The following is a 10546-nucleotide window of genomic DNA, read 5'->3' on the forward strand; positions in this document are numbered from 1 at the left end:
CTTTGGACTGTGGAGGAAGCTGGAGTACCAGAGAGAACCCAGCAGGAACAGGGAGAACATGGAGACTCACCCAGAAAGACCCCGTGCTCCAGCCGGGGCTCCACCCACAACCTTCTTGCTGGGGGGCCACAGGGAGGACCGCTGCACCACTGGGCTGCCTGCAGTATTGTTAATAGCCTTGTATTGTCTCGTTGTCCTCCTCTTATCCAGGTCTGGGTCACAGTTGAGGCAGCCTCAGCAAGGAGGCCCTGACTGTCCTCTCCCCAGCCACTTCCACCAGCTCCTCCAGGGGAACCCTGAGGGGTTCCCAGGCCTGCCAAGAGATATAATCCCTCCACCGTGTCCTGGGTCAGCCTCGAGACCTCCTCCCAGTCAGACATGCCTGAAACACCTCCAGAGGGAGGTGTCCAGGAGGTGACCCCACCAGATGCCTGAACCACCTCCACTGACTCCTCTACATGGAGGAGCAGCAGCTCTACTCTGAGTCTCTCCTGTAGGACTGAGATTCTCACCCTGTCTCTAAGGGAGAGCCCAGCCTCCCTGAGGAGGACACTTATTATTCATTATTCAACACGAACTGAGATGCACTGAGGAAACTTGACCTAAACCAATTTAAGCCAAGTCAAGTCAGTTTTATTTGTTTGGCGCCAAATCCCAACCAAAGTTCTGTCCTGACTCTTTCCAAGTCGAGCAGGTCCAGCACCTCCCTCCTTCAATGAACCTCCACCCAACAATTCTCCATCAGCAAGCACATCCTGCAACAGCAGCCACCAGAACCTTCCTTTACCAGCAGGAAGGTGGAGCAGATCCAGGATCAGTGGGGACGGAGAGAGAGCAGGAGAGCAGGACAGAGACAAAGACAGAGAATGGAGGAAGACAGAGAGACAGAAGGAAAGAGAAGGACAGAGATAAAGAGGGAGAGAAAGGAGGAGAGACTGATGGACAGAGACAAAGACAGAGAATGGAGGAAGACAGAGAGACAGAAGGAAAGAGAGGGACAGAGATAAAGAGAGAGAGAAAGGAGGAGAGACTGATGGACAGACGGGGACATGAGCAGGTGGAGCTACGGGTGGCAGCTGGAGCCTCTTCAGGTCTGGAGCCTCCAGCAGCACCAGGATCTGGGATGAGGGGAGAAGACGAGGAGTTAGTAACACGTATGTGGACAGGAGGAGGAGAGAGAAGCCCAGTGCATCATGGGAGATCCCAGCAGTCTGAGCCTATAGCAGCAGATCTAAGGGCCAGCCTAAGCAGTCCTGACTATAAGCCTGATCAACAAGGAGGGTCTTAAGTCTGCTGTTAAACCTAGAGAGGGGGTCTGGGTCCTGGACTGAAACTGGGAGACGGTTCCACAGGAGGGGAGCCTGATAGCTGAAGGCTCTGGCTCCATTCTACTGTTAGAACTCTAGGAACCAGCAGGAACCCTGCATCCTGGGAGTGAAGGGTTCTAGCTGGATCATAGGGGACTAGGAGCTCTGTCAGGGATGAAGGAGCCTGATTGTTGAGGACTTTGATGGTAGAAGAAGAATTTTAAATTCTGTTCTGAATTTGACAGGGAGCCATGCAGAGAAGCAGTCCAGGAGAGACCTGGTCTCTGCTACCAGTTCTAGTCAACATGGGCAGCAGCGTTCTGGACCAGCTGGAGAATCTTTAGGGACCTGTTAGTCCAGCCTGGTAGCTGCACTGAGATCTAATCAGACCAGCACAGAGACCAGTCCCTCATCTGGTACCAGTAGGAGGTCACTGGTACCTTTGACTAGTTCTGTTTCTGTGCTAGGATGAACCTGGACCCTGACTGAATCCTCCAATCAGCTGTTGCTGTGGAGAAGTCACAGAGCTGTTTAGCAACTGCTTTCTCCAGAACCTTGGAGAGAAAAGGAAGATGTGATGTTGGTCTGTAGTTGGTAGAACTTCTGGATCCAGGCTTGTTTTTTGAGGAGGGTTTAATTCCTGCTACTTTAAAGGACTGAGGGACGGAACCAGATACCAGCGCCACATTGATCATATCTAAGAGGGAGGGGCTAACGAGGGGAGAAAGTCTTGGAGCAGCTTAGTTGGGATGGGGTCTAGGAGACAGGTGGAGGTTTAGAGGAGGACATTATTGAACTGAGCTCATGAAGGCTGATGGGAGAAAAACTATCCAAGTGTGTGTCTGGTCCTCCAGCTGCCTCTAAGGTTCTGGGTTCTAGGTGCCATGTTGTCAGCTGATGGCAGCAGGAGAAGAAGTTTCTCTCTAATCAGGAGAATTTTGTCATTAAAGAAGTCCATGAACTCTTTGCTGCCCAGGGAAACAGGACTACTTGGTTCAGTAGAGCTGTGGCTCTCTGTCAGTCTGGCTCCAGGATTGAAGAGGAACCTGGGTTGTTCTTGGTTCCTCTATTAGTTCTGAGTAGTCGGCTGCTCTGGTTCTACCAAGGGCTTTCTTCTAGGTTCTAAGGCCATCTTGCCAGACTACATGTGACTCCTCCAGTTTGGAGCAGCGCCATCTTCTCTCCAGTTTCTGGTTTCTTGTTGAAGCTGTCAGGTTCCAGAACCGTACCAAGGTGCTTGTTTCCTTGGATTCATAGTTTTCTGTTTTAGTGGGCCAGTAGAGTCCAGAGTTGTTGCTGAGGTGCCTGCTGCTCTATGGATAAAATGATCAGTTTGGGAGGGACTAAGGTGGACAACAGCGCCCTCTGTTACAGTGGGACATGACACTGAATTTAGCACCAATGGAACCACTTCCTTAAATCCAGGTGTGGCCTGATCAGACAAACATCTGGAAACTACAGTTTTCCTAAGTGGAGTGTCGCTGATTAGTACAAATTCCAAAGTGATTGATTGGTGGTCTGATAAAAGCGTTCTGTGGAAACACAACCAGATGTTCAGCTTCAGTTCCACATGTTAGGAGGAGGTGGAGGTGTGGTTGTGACAGTGAGGGGGTTCATGGACAGACTGATGGACACCAGTTGAGTCTAGGAGAGAGAGAAATGCAGTACTAGACTGTGGTTATCAACATCCTCATGAATACTGAAGTCCCCTCCAGTCATGACTTGATCTGATTTAGAACTAAACTGATATAAACTCTGAGGATTCAGATCAGAATCCAGAGTCCGGACCAGGAGGACGGTACTCAGTAATCAATCAGAGAGGCTGGAGAGTTTCCAGGCTGGAGTCGACAAACTGAGAATCAGGCTTTCAGATGAATGGAAACTTCTTCTGGTTTGGGATTTATTACTAAACTGGTGTCAACAGTGGCAGCAGCGCCACCTCCTGGGCCAGAGCCTGGAGTAACGTGAGTGTTCCTGTGACTGGAGGAGCGGATTCATTCAGACTAGCATCCTCATCGTCACCAGGCAGGTTTCAGTGAGACTCAGCAGGTCAACACAACTGTCAGGTATCACTTCATTCACTGGTTCAGAGGTCTGATATTTAATCGTCCTCATCTAATTCTGATATTCTGTTGAGTTAATTTAGTGGTTGTGTTAACTTTGATCAGGTTTTTCTGATTGACTCCTCTACAGTAGAACTGGAATGAGTAAACTGATGTGGTCGGGGGACAGACACAGTCTCTGTGGGGTTGTGGGTGGGTAACTGCCCCCTAATGATGCAGAGAAGTGTGTAAGACTGCAGCTCTGCTTCCTGGTCTGAACTCTGGGTTGTCAGGGTTCTGGTTCTATAATAAACTGGGGCATATTTCTGGAAATGAGAGCAGCTCCGTCCAACGTGGGATGGATGTCGTCCCTCCTAATCAGACCAGGTCTCCCCCAGAACGTTTTCCAATTGTCTATGAAGCCCACTTGGTTTGCTGGACGCCACCTCGACAGCCAGCGGTTGAACGACGACATGCAGCTAAACATGTGGTGGCTGGTCCGGTTAGGCAGGGGTCCAGAGACACTACGGAGTCCGACATCGTCTTCACAAATATCCACATCGACTCAACATTAATTTTGGTGACCTCCTACTGGCGTAGTCGGACGTCATTTCCGCCGACGTGAATAACGATTTTACCATATTTACGTTTACTTTTAGCCAGCAGTTTTAAATTTGACTCGACATCGCCCCCTCTGGCCCCTGGAATGCACTTGACTGTGGTCGCCGGTGTCGCTAATTTCACGTTGCTCATTATGGAACTTCCAATTACCAGAGTGGTTTTCTCGGCGTGTGTGTCACCAAGTGGGGAGAACCTGTTAGAGACATGATGCGGTGGTTTGTCGCTGACAGCAGGCTTCTGCTTCGGAAGGTACTTCCTTCGGACAGTCACCCAGCCGCCCTGGTTTCCTGGCCGCCGGGGAGCTGCCAGGGTAACGCTTGTCTGGGCTAAGCTAAGATGGTCCACACCAGCTAATGGGACTGGCCAGCTCTAACAGCTAATCGTTTGGATCCAACGCCTCCAACGCTACAAACAAACTACATTTAACGCACTTATCAGTACCACTAAAGGAGGCTGAGGAGGAACTGAACAGTGGCCCACTGAGCAGGAGAGGGGGAAGCCATCACTAGCTTAGAATGGAGAGTTTACAGAAAGAAAGACTGTCGCTACAAGACAGACGGTCTTTAAACTTCGGCCAAATAAAGCAAATAGATATGTAGTTTGGGCAGGTAATTAGTCAACGAATAAGGAATTAGCAGGGATGATCACACTTTAGCTAGTGCAAGGAAGCAAAGCACAACGTTCAACAATGCACAGAAACAGGAAGTGAGGTCACACGCTTACCGCGACGCAGGTAGAGGAGGGAGATAACAGTCAGGACCCGTTCCCCGATCTGAAGACGCAGGGAAGCAACCTTTTCGTCCACCAGGGTAAAGTCCGATGTACAGGCAGAGAGTCTGGGGGCTATCAAAAGCACACCCTGGCCCTCTGCCTCTCACCTGGAGCAACTCCAGCAAAGGGGAGAGTCCAACCCCTCTCAAGGACTTGGGTTCCTGACCCGGAGCAAAGTGTCAAGATGAGGCCGACTATAATTAGCTGGTAATGCTGCATCTCTTCCTCCAGCTACGGCTCCTTCCCCGGCAGAGAGGTGACATTCTATGTCCCAAAAGCCAGTTCCCATGTCTGGGGATCAGACAGCCAAGGGCCCCGCCTTGGTCTGCTGCCCAAACCACAATGCACGGGTCCCTTCCGGTTCCTCCTGCGGGTGGTGGGTCCAAAGGGGATGAGTCTGTGTAACCTTTTTGGGCTGGGCTCAGCCGGACCCCATGGGTTAAGGCCCAACTACCAGGCGCTTGGGCTCCAGTGGGGGCCCTGGTAACCCTTGCTCTTATTTTCCAAGAACTGTTCTTTTACAATAGTTTTGAATCAAATTCAGCCAACAGCTGAACTACCTTTAATTAAATTAAAAGCTGTTTTCTCTCATGCTTTTATATTTAACACAATTACAGATGAGTTAAAAATTAATATTTGTAACACAATTTGTGACAGTTTCAAAGGGTTTAAAAAAACATAATGATTTAAAAGCATACATGTTTTCTGTTTATACTGTATTGTTATTTGTAACAGTAGAACTACTTTAAGGTTAAAAGTGGATTTGTAGCCTTCAAAACTGGAGAAATAAATCTGGTCAGGAGGCATTAAATACTGTTTCATTCCACTTATTTACCAGGTTAGGTTCTTTGAAGTGTTCGCTATCATTCATTCATTTTGTCATTACGCCTGCTGCTGCTGGAGGCTGCAGACCTGAAGAGGCTCCAGCTGCCACCCGTAGCTCCACCTGCTCACGTCCCCGTCTGTCCATCAGTCTCTCCTCCTTTCTCTCTCTCTTTATCTCTGTCCCTCTCTTTCCTTCTGTCTCTCTGTCTTCCTCCATTCTCTGTCTTTGTCTCTGTCCATCAGTCTCTCCTCCTTTCTCTCCCTCTTTATCTCTGTCCCTCTCTCCTTCTGTCTCTCTGTCTTCCTCCATTCTCTGTCTTTGTCTCTGTCCATCAGTCTCTCCTCCTGTCTCTCTCCCTCTATCTTTGTCCCTCTCTTTCCTTCTGTCTCTCTGTCTTCCTCCATTCTCTGTCTTTGTCTCTGTCCATCAGTCTCTCCTCCTTTCTCTCCCTCTTTATCTCTGTCCCTCTCTCCTTCTGTCTCTCTGTCTTCCTCCATTCTCTGTCTTTGTCTCTGTCCATCAGTCTCTCCTCCTGTCTCTCTCCCTTTATCTTTGTCCCTCTCTTTCCTTCTGTCTCTCTGTCTTCCTCCATTCTCTGTCTTTGTCTCTGTCCATCAGTCTCTCCTCCTTTGTCTCTCTTTATCTCTGTCCCTCTCTTTCCTTCTGTCTCTCTGTCTTCGTCCATTCTCTGTCTTTGTCTCTGTCCATCAGTCTCTCCTCCTTTCTCTCCCTCTTTATCTCTGTCCCTCTCTTTCCTTCTGTCTCTCTGTCTTCCTCCATTCTCTGTCTTTGTCCTGCTCTCCTGCTCTCTCTCCGTCCCCACTGATCCTGGATCTGCTCCACCTTCCTGCTGGTAAAGGAAGGTTCTGGTGGCTGCTGTTGCAGGATGTGCTTGCTGATGGAGAATTGTTGGGTGGAGGTTCATTGAAGGAGGGAGGTGCTGGACCTGCTCTACTTGGAAAGAGTCAGGACAGAACTTTGGTTGGGGTTTGCTGCCGTACAAATAAATAAATTGTGTTGAATTATAGTTGTTTTTTCACAGTTTTCTGAGAAAAATGTTTTTGTCAGAAAAAGGGGGTACTTGGATTCAGAAATAAGAGAAACAGGGTACTTTAGCCAAAAAGTTTGAGAACCACTGGTCTGACTGACTGTGATGATGCTGATATGCCACCATGGTGGAGTAAAGGCAACAAAACAAACACCTTAATGTCTTAAAGTCTTAAGTTGAACTTTAACCATGTGTCATGATTGGTTGATCTCTGCAGAACACAGCTTTTATACGCCACCCACCTTGTCAAGTCTCAGTCTTCATCTAAAATGTAATATAGATAACGTCAATTGTGCTTGGGCATTTGATGACTACAATGTCTCAAATGAGAATGTGACAGAGGTGTCACTTAACAAAAGCAAACACATTTTAAGTATCTTTAGGCTCATGACTTTGATTTTATGGCTACTCCAAAAGCTATTTTCATAGATAGAGCTCTAATAAACACACCGTCCAGCATTAAATCACCAGACTACATCCAAAATTAACAGGTAAACATGAAGCTTGTGTCAACCCAATAGACAAGTAATCCTTTAAGGTTTGGAGCAAAAAGAAGAGCTTATAATGTTTATTTAACCAGTGGCGGAACTAGAGTTAAACACGTGGGTTGGCAAAACCCTCTTCAGGGTAGTCCTCAGCAAAACCTTTTATGCCAGGAAACCAGTTAATGTTTAAAATAAGATTTTTCAAGCATCATGGTACATATCATAATGTCTGTTTAAAATTGTTCAGAATAAACATGTTTAATTAAATGTTAAACATTTTTCTTCCCAGCATTTCTTGATCAGATTGCTATTTCCATTTTTTCCAGCAGAGGGAACTGTGCATGCAGAATTACGATCTGAACGTGACCGCATGTCTGCTCCTCCACACCTGTATGACCATGACTCTTTGTCAGTAACTTCAGGGACTTTCCCAAGGTGTGCCAGGTAAAGGAAGGATAACAGTAAGAAATTGTCAGATAAGGTTCATGACTTGGAAAAAGGTTTCCGTTATGTGGAGTTATTCCTGGCAGCTGCAATGGAATTAAAAAGATGTTACCCAATCATTGATTCATAGAAATATGCCTTTATGTGCACAAACAATTACTTTGTGTCTGAAAAGCAAAAGCTTTAGTAACAGTTTTCCTGGTCTTTCCATCATAAGTCCCCTGCTATGTGTGTATCAGTGTGTTGTTTCCCTACTAGGCCAGCCCCCAAAGATAATAATGGACATGTGCTTGCTTTTCCTCTTATTTGATCCAGAAAGGATGCTATCCTCAGATTAATAGGAGCAGGAAAATACTATGTGAGAAATTAAAACATTAAATAAGTTTAACATGTGCTTGTTCACAGAGAATTGTCGGGAGTAAAGAAATTAAAGTAGTGAGGTGCTAAACCTACTGTCTTGTAAAGAGTGCAGGCATAGGTTTTCTTGTGATTAGGTGCTTTACAGAAAAAATGTACTTGAATTGATAAACTCTCACTAGCATACTACACAGTAACTATCACTAACTAATGCACTGACTAACTAACTAACTAACTAACTCACATATTACAAATCAACTCTCACTAGCATACTACACAGTAACTATCACTAACTAATGCACTGACTAACTAACTAACTAACTCACATATTACAAATCAACTCTCACTAGCATACTACACAGTAACTATCACTAACTAATGCACTGACTAACTAACTAACTAACTCACATATTACAAATCAACTCTCACTAGCATACTACACAGTAACTATCACTAACTAATGCACTGACTAACTAACTAACTAACTCACATATTACAAATCAACTCTCACTAGCATACTACACAGTAACTATCACTAACTAATGCACTGACTAACTAACTAACTAACTCACATATTACAAATCAACTCTCACTAGCATACTACACAGTAACTATCACTAACTAATGCACTGACTAACTAACTAACTAACTAACTAACTAACTCACATATTACAAATCAACTCTCACTAGCATACTACACAGTAACTATCACTAACTAATGCACTAACTAACTAACTAACTAAATTACCCATCAACTCTCACTAGCATACTACAAACTAACTAACTAACAGAAAAAAAGTGTCAGCAAAACACAGACATATTAGCATTAGAAAATTAACAGACATCTTTCCAAGGAGTGGGCTTAAAAACAACTATGGAATTGATTCTGAGCATGACAACTAAAATCAAAATTGAAACAGAAAGCTCAGAAAACCACTCCCACTTCCTTTTGGTTGCTTCCACATTTCCCATATCTGCATATGGTACCTGGACAGAGATGGACTGTGTCTGTTGGGTTTGACACATTTTACACCAACATTATGAACCTTAATGATGTCATTCCTGTGTTTTGGGTGTAGAAGAAATGTGAAGTGGGAGAGGAAGGAGGAGGAAGGGGGAGGGAGGAGAGACACAATGAGCGAGTACAAGTGCAGCTGAGTAGAGCTGAGACTGCATTCCACCACCACTGCTGATGACTGATCTCTCTCTCTCTCTCTCTCTCTCACACACACACACACTCTCTCTCTCTCTCTCTCTCTCTTTAGGGAAAACTCAGACCAGTGCTGGGAGATGCTGCTGATTGGCAACCACTGAGTAAGTCCTCTCTCTGTCTCTCTCTCTCTGTCTCTCTCTCACACTCTCTCTGTCTCTCTCTCTCTCACTCTCTCTCTCTGTCTCTCCACCTCTAAACTTCTCTTTTTCTCTCTTGCTGTCCATCTTTGTTGCGATTGCCATTCTACAGCCCGTCTACTAGATTCATTTAACTCTCACACTGTCTCGGTGAAATGGTCCGTGTTTCCGAACACTTTTCAAACTTTTGTCTTGGTGTGCATTGCACTCACATCCTCCTGCTCTCCCTCCTAGCCTTTCTTTCTCTTCGCTGCACGTGAGTTCATCAGCATGTGAGAGCTCAGCCTGAGCTGGATGCTTTGTCTTTACATGTGAATAACGTGTGAACAGCGTGTGAATGTTGATCGGCCACATTCTGCTGTGACAAAGTTGAATGTGTGTAGGTGACTGTGGTGGTGTGAGGCAGGGGTTCCACTGCTCAGAGGACTGCAATAGAAACAGGCTGAGAGAAAGTTTTCTATTTGGTTTAGTAGTCAGATTTTTCAAAGGAGAGGCTCATTGTCTAACCTACACTCAGTGAGTCTGGCTATCAGAGGAATGGACGAGTGCCAGTTCGAACACAGGTGAGGAAACTAAGCTCAGCTTGAATGTATCGAACAACTAAATGGAACTCGTGAGGTGTGAGACGGAACAGACAGAGCTCAGAGTGCAGTTGTGTGAAACACTTGTTGTTGTGGCTTGATGAGCTGGTGGGTCCTGTGCCTGTCCTGTATGTGACTTTTTAATGGCATTTTATTAATGGCTCTCGTGCTTGAGAATAATAATAATAAGAAGAATTAAATTATTATAATTAAGATATAAATTAGTGAGCTTTAGAGGACTTGGAAGGCAGATTTAAGTGGAATTGGACAGAGCTTTGGCCGCTGATTTCCTTAGTTTCCAGTCATGATGCAAAGAAAAGCTAAGTGAAGGTAGGCTATCGAATACCTTGGCAGTAATATCAGGGGCGGTGATTGGTCCGTCTCTTTTCACAGACACAAATCCTATTGGTCATTTCAAATCTTCAAAGGTTTTTGTTGACAGTCTGGAAACAAAATCTTTCCCTGACAACCTCCCAGTGAAGAAGGCCGACTGTTGATGGCTATCAGTGTCACATGTTCTGATAAGGTGCTCCTGTGTGTGTGTGTGTGTGTGTGTGTGTGTGTGTGTGTGTGTGTGTGTGTGTGTGTGTGTGTGTGTGTGTGTGTGTGTGTGTGTGTGGGAACATATCTGTTTGCCTTTCCATGTTTGAAAGCATGGTGGAGTTCCTTTTGCCTACTGTGTGCAGAGTAAACATTGCACACACAGACACTCAC

General features: G+C 45.8%; 1 protein-coding gene across 3 annotated transcripts in view; it reads left to right on the top strand.

Annotated features, from left to right (window-relative positions):
- Positions 1–8886: 8886 nt before the first annotated feature.
- LOC147250716 (uncharacterized) overlaps positions 8887–10546 on the top strand; it is an 8028-nt gene continuing 6368 nt past the window's right edge. The window contains exons 1-2 of one of the 3 annotated variants that reach the window (XM_086222524.1): positions 8888–8905; positions 9167–9215. The gene's annotated coding sequence lies outside the window, so the exon portion shown is untranslated. Of the gene's footprint in view, positions 9216–9299; positions 9815–10546 lie in introns of those variants that run through there. The other 2 variants (XM_086222523.1, XM_086222525.1) reach the window with 2 other exon arrangements.

This window comes from Aulostomus chinensis, chromosome 13, assembly GCF_037954235.1.
Source record: "Aulostomus chinensis isolate RoL2024-O1b breed Wild chromosome 13, RoL_Achi_v1.0, whole genome shotgun sequence".
Lineage (NCBI taxonomy): Eukaryota > Metazoa > Chordata > Actinopteri > Syngnathiformes > Aulostomidae > Aulostomus > Aulostomus chinensis.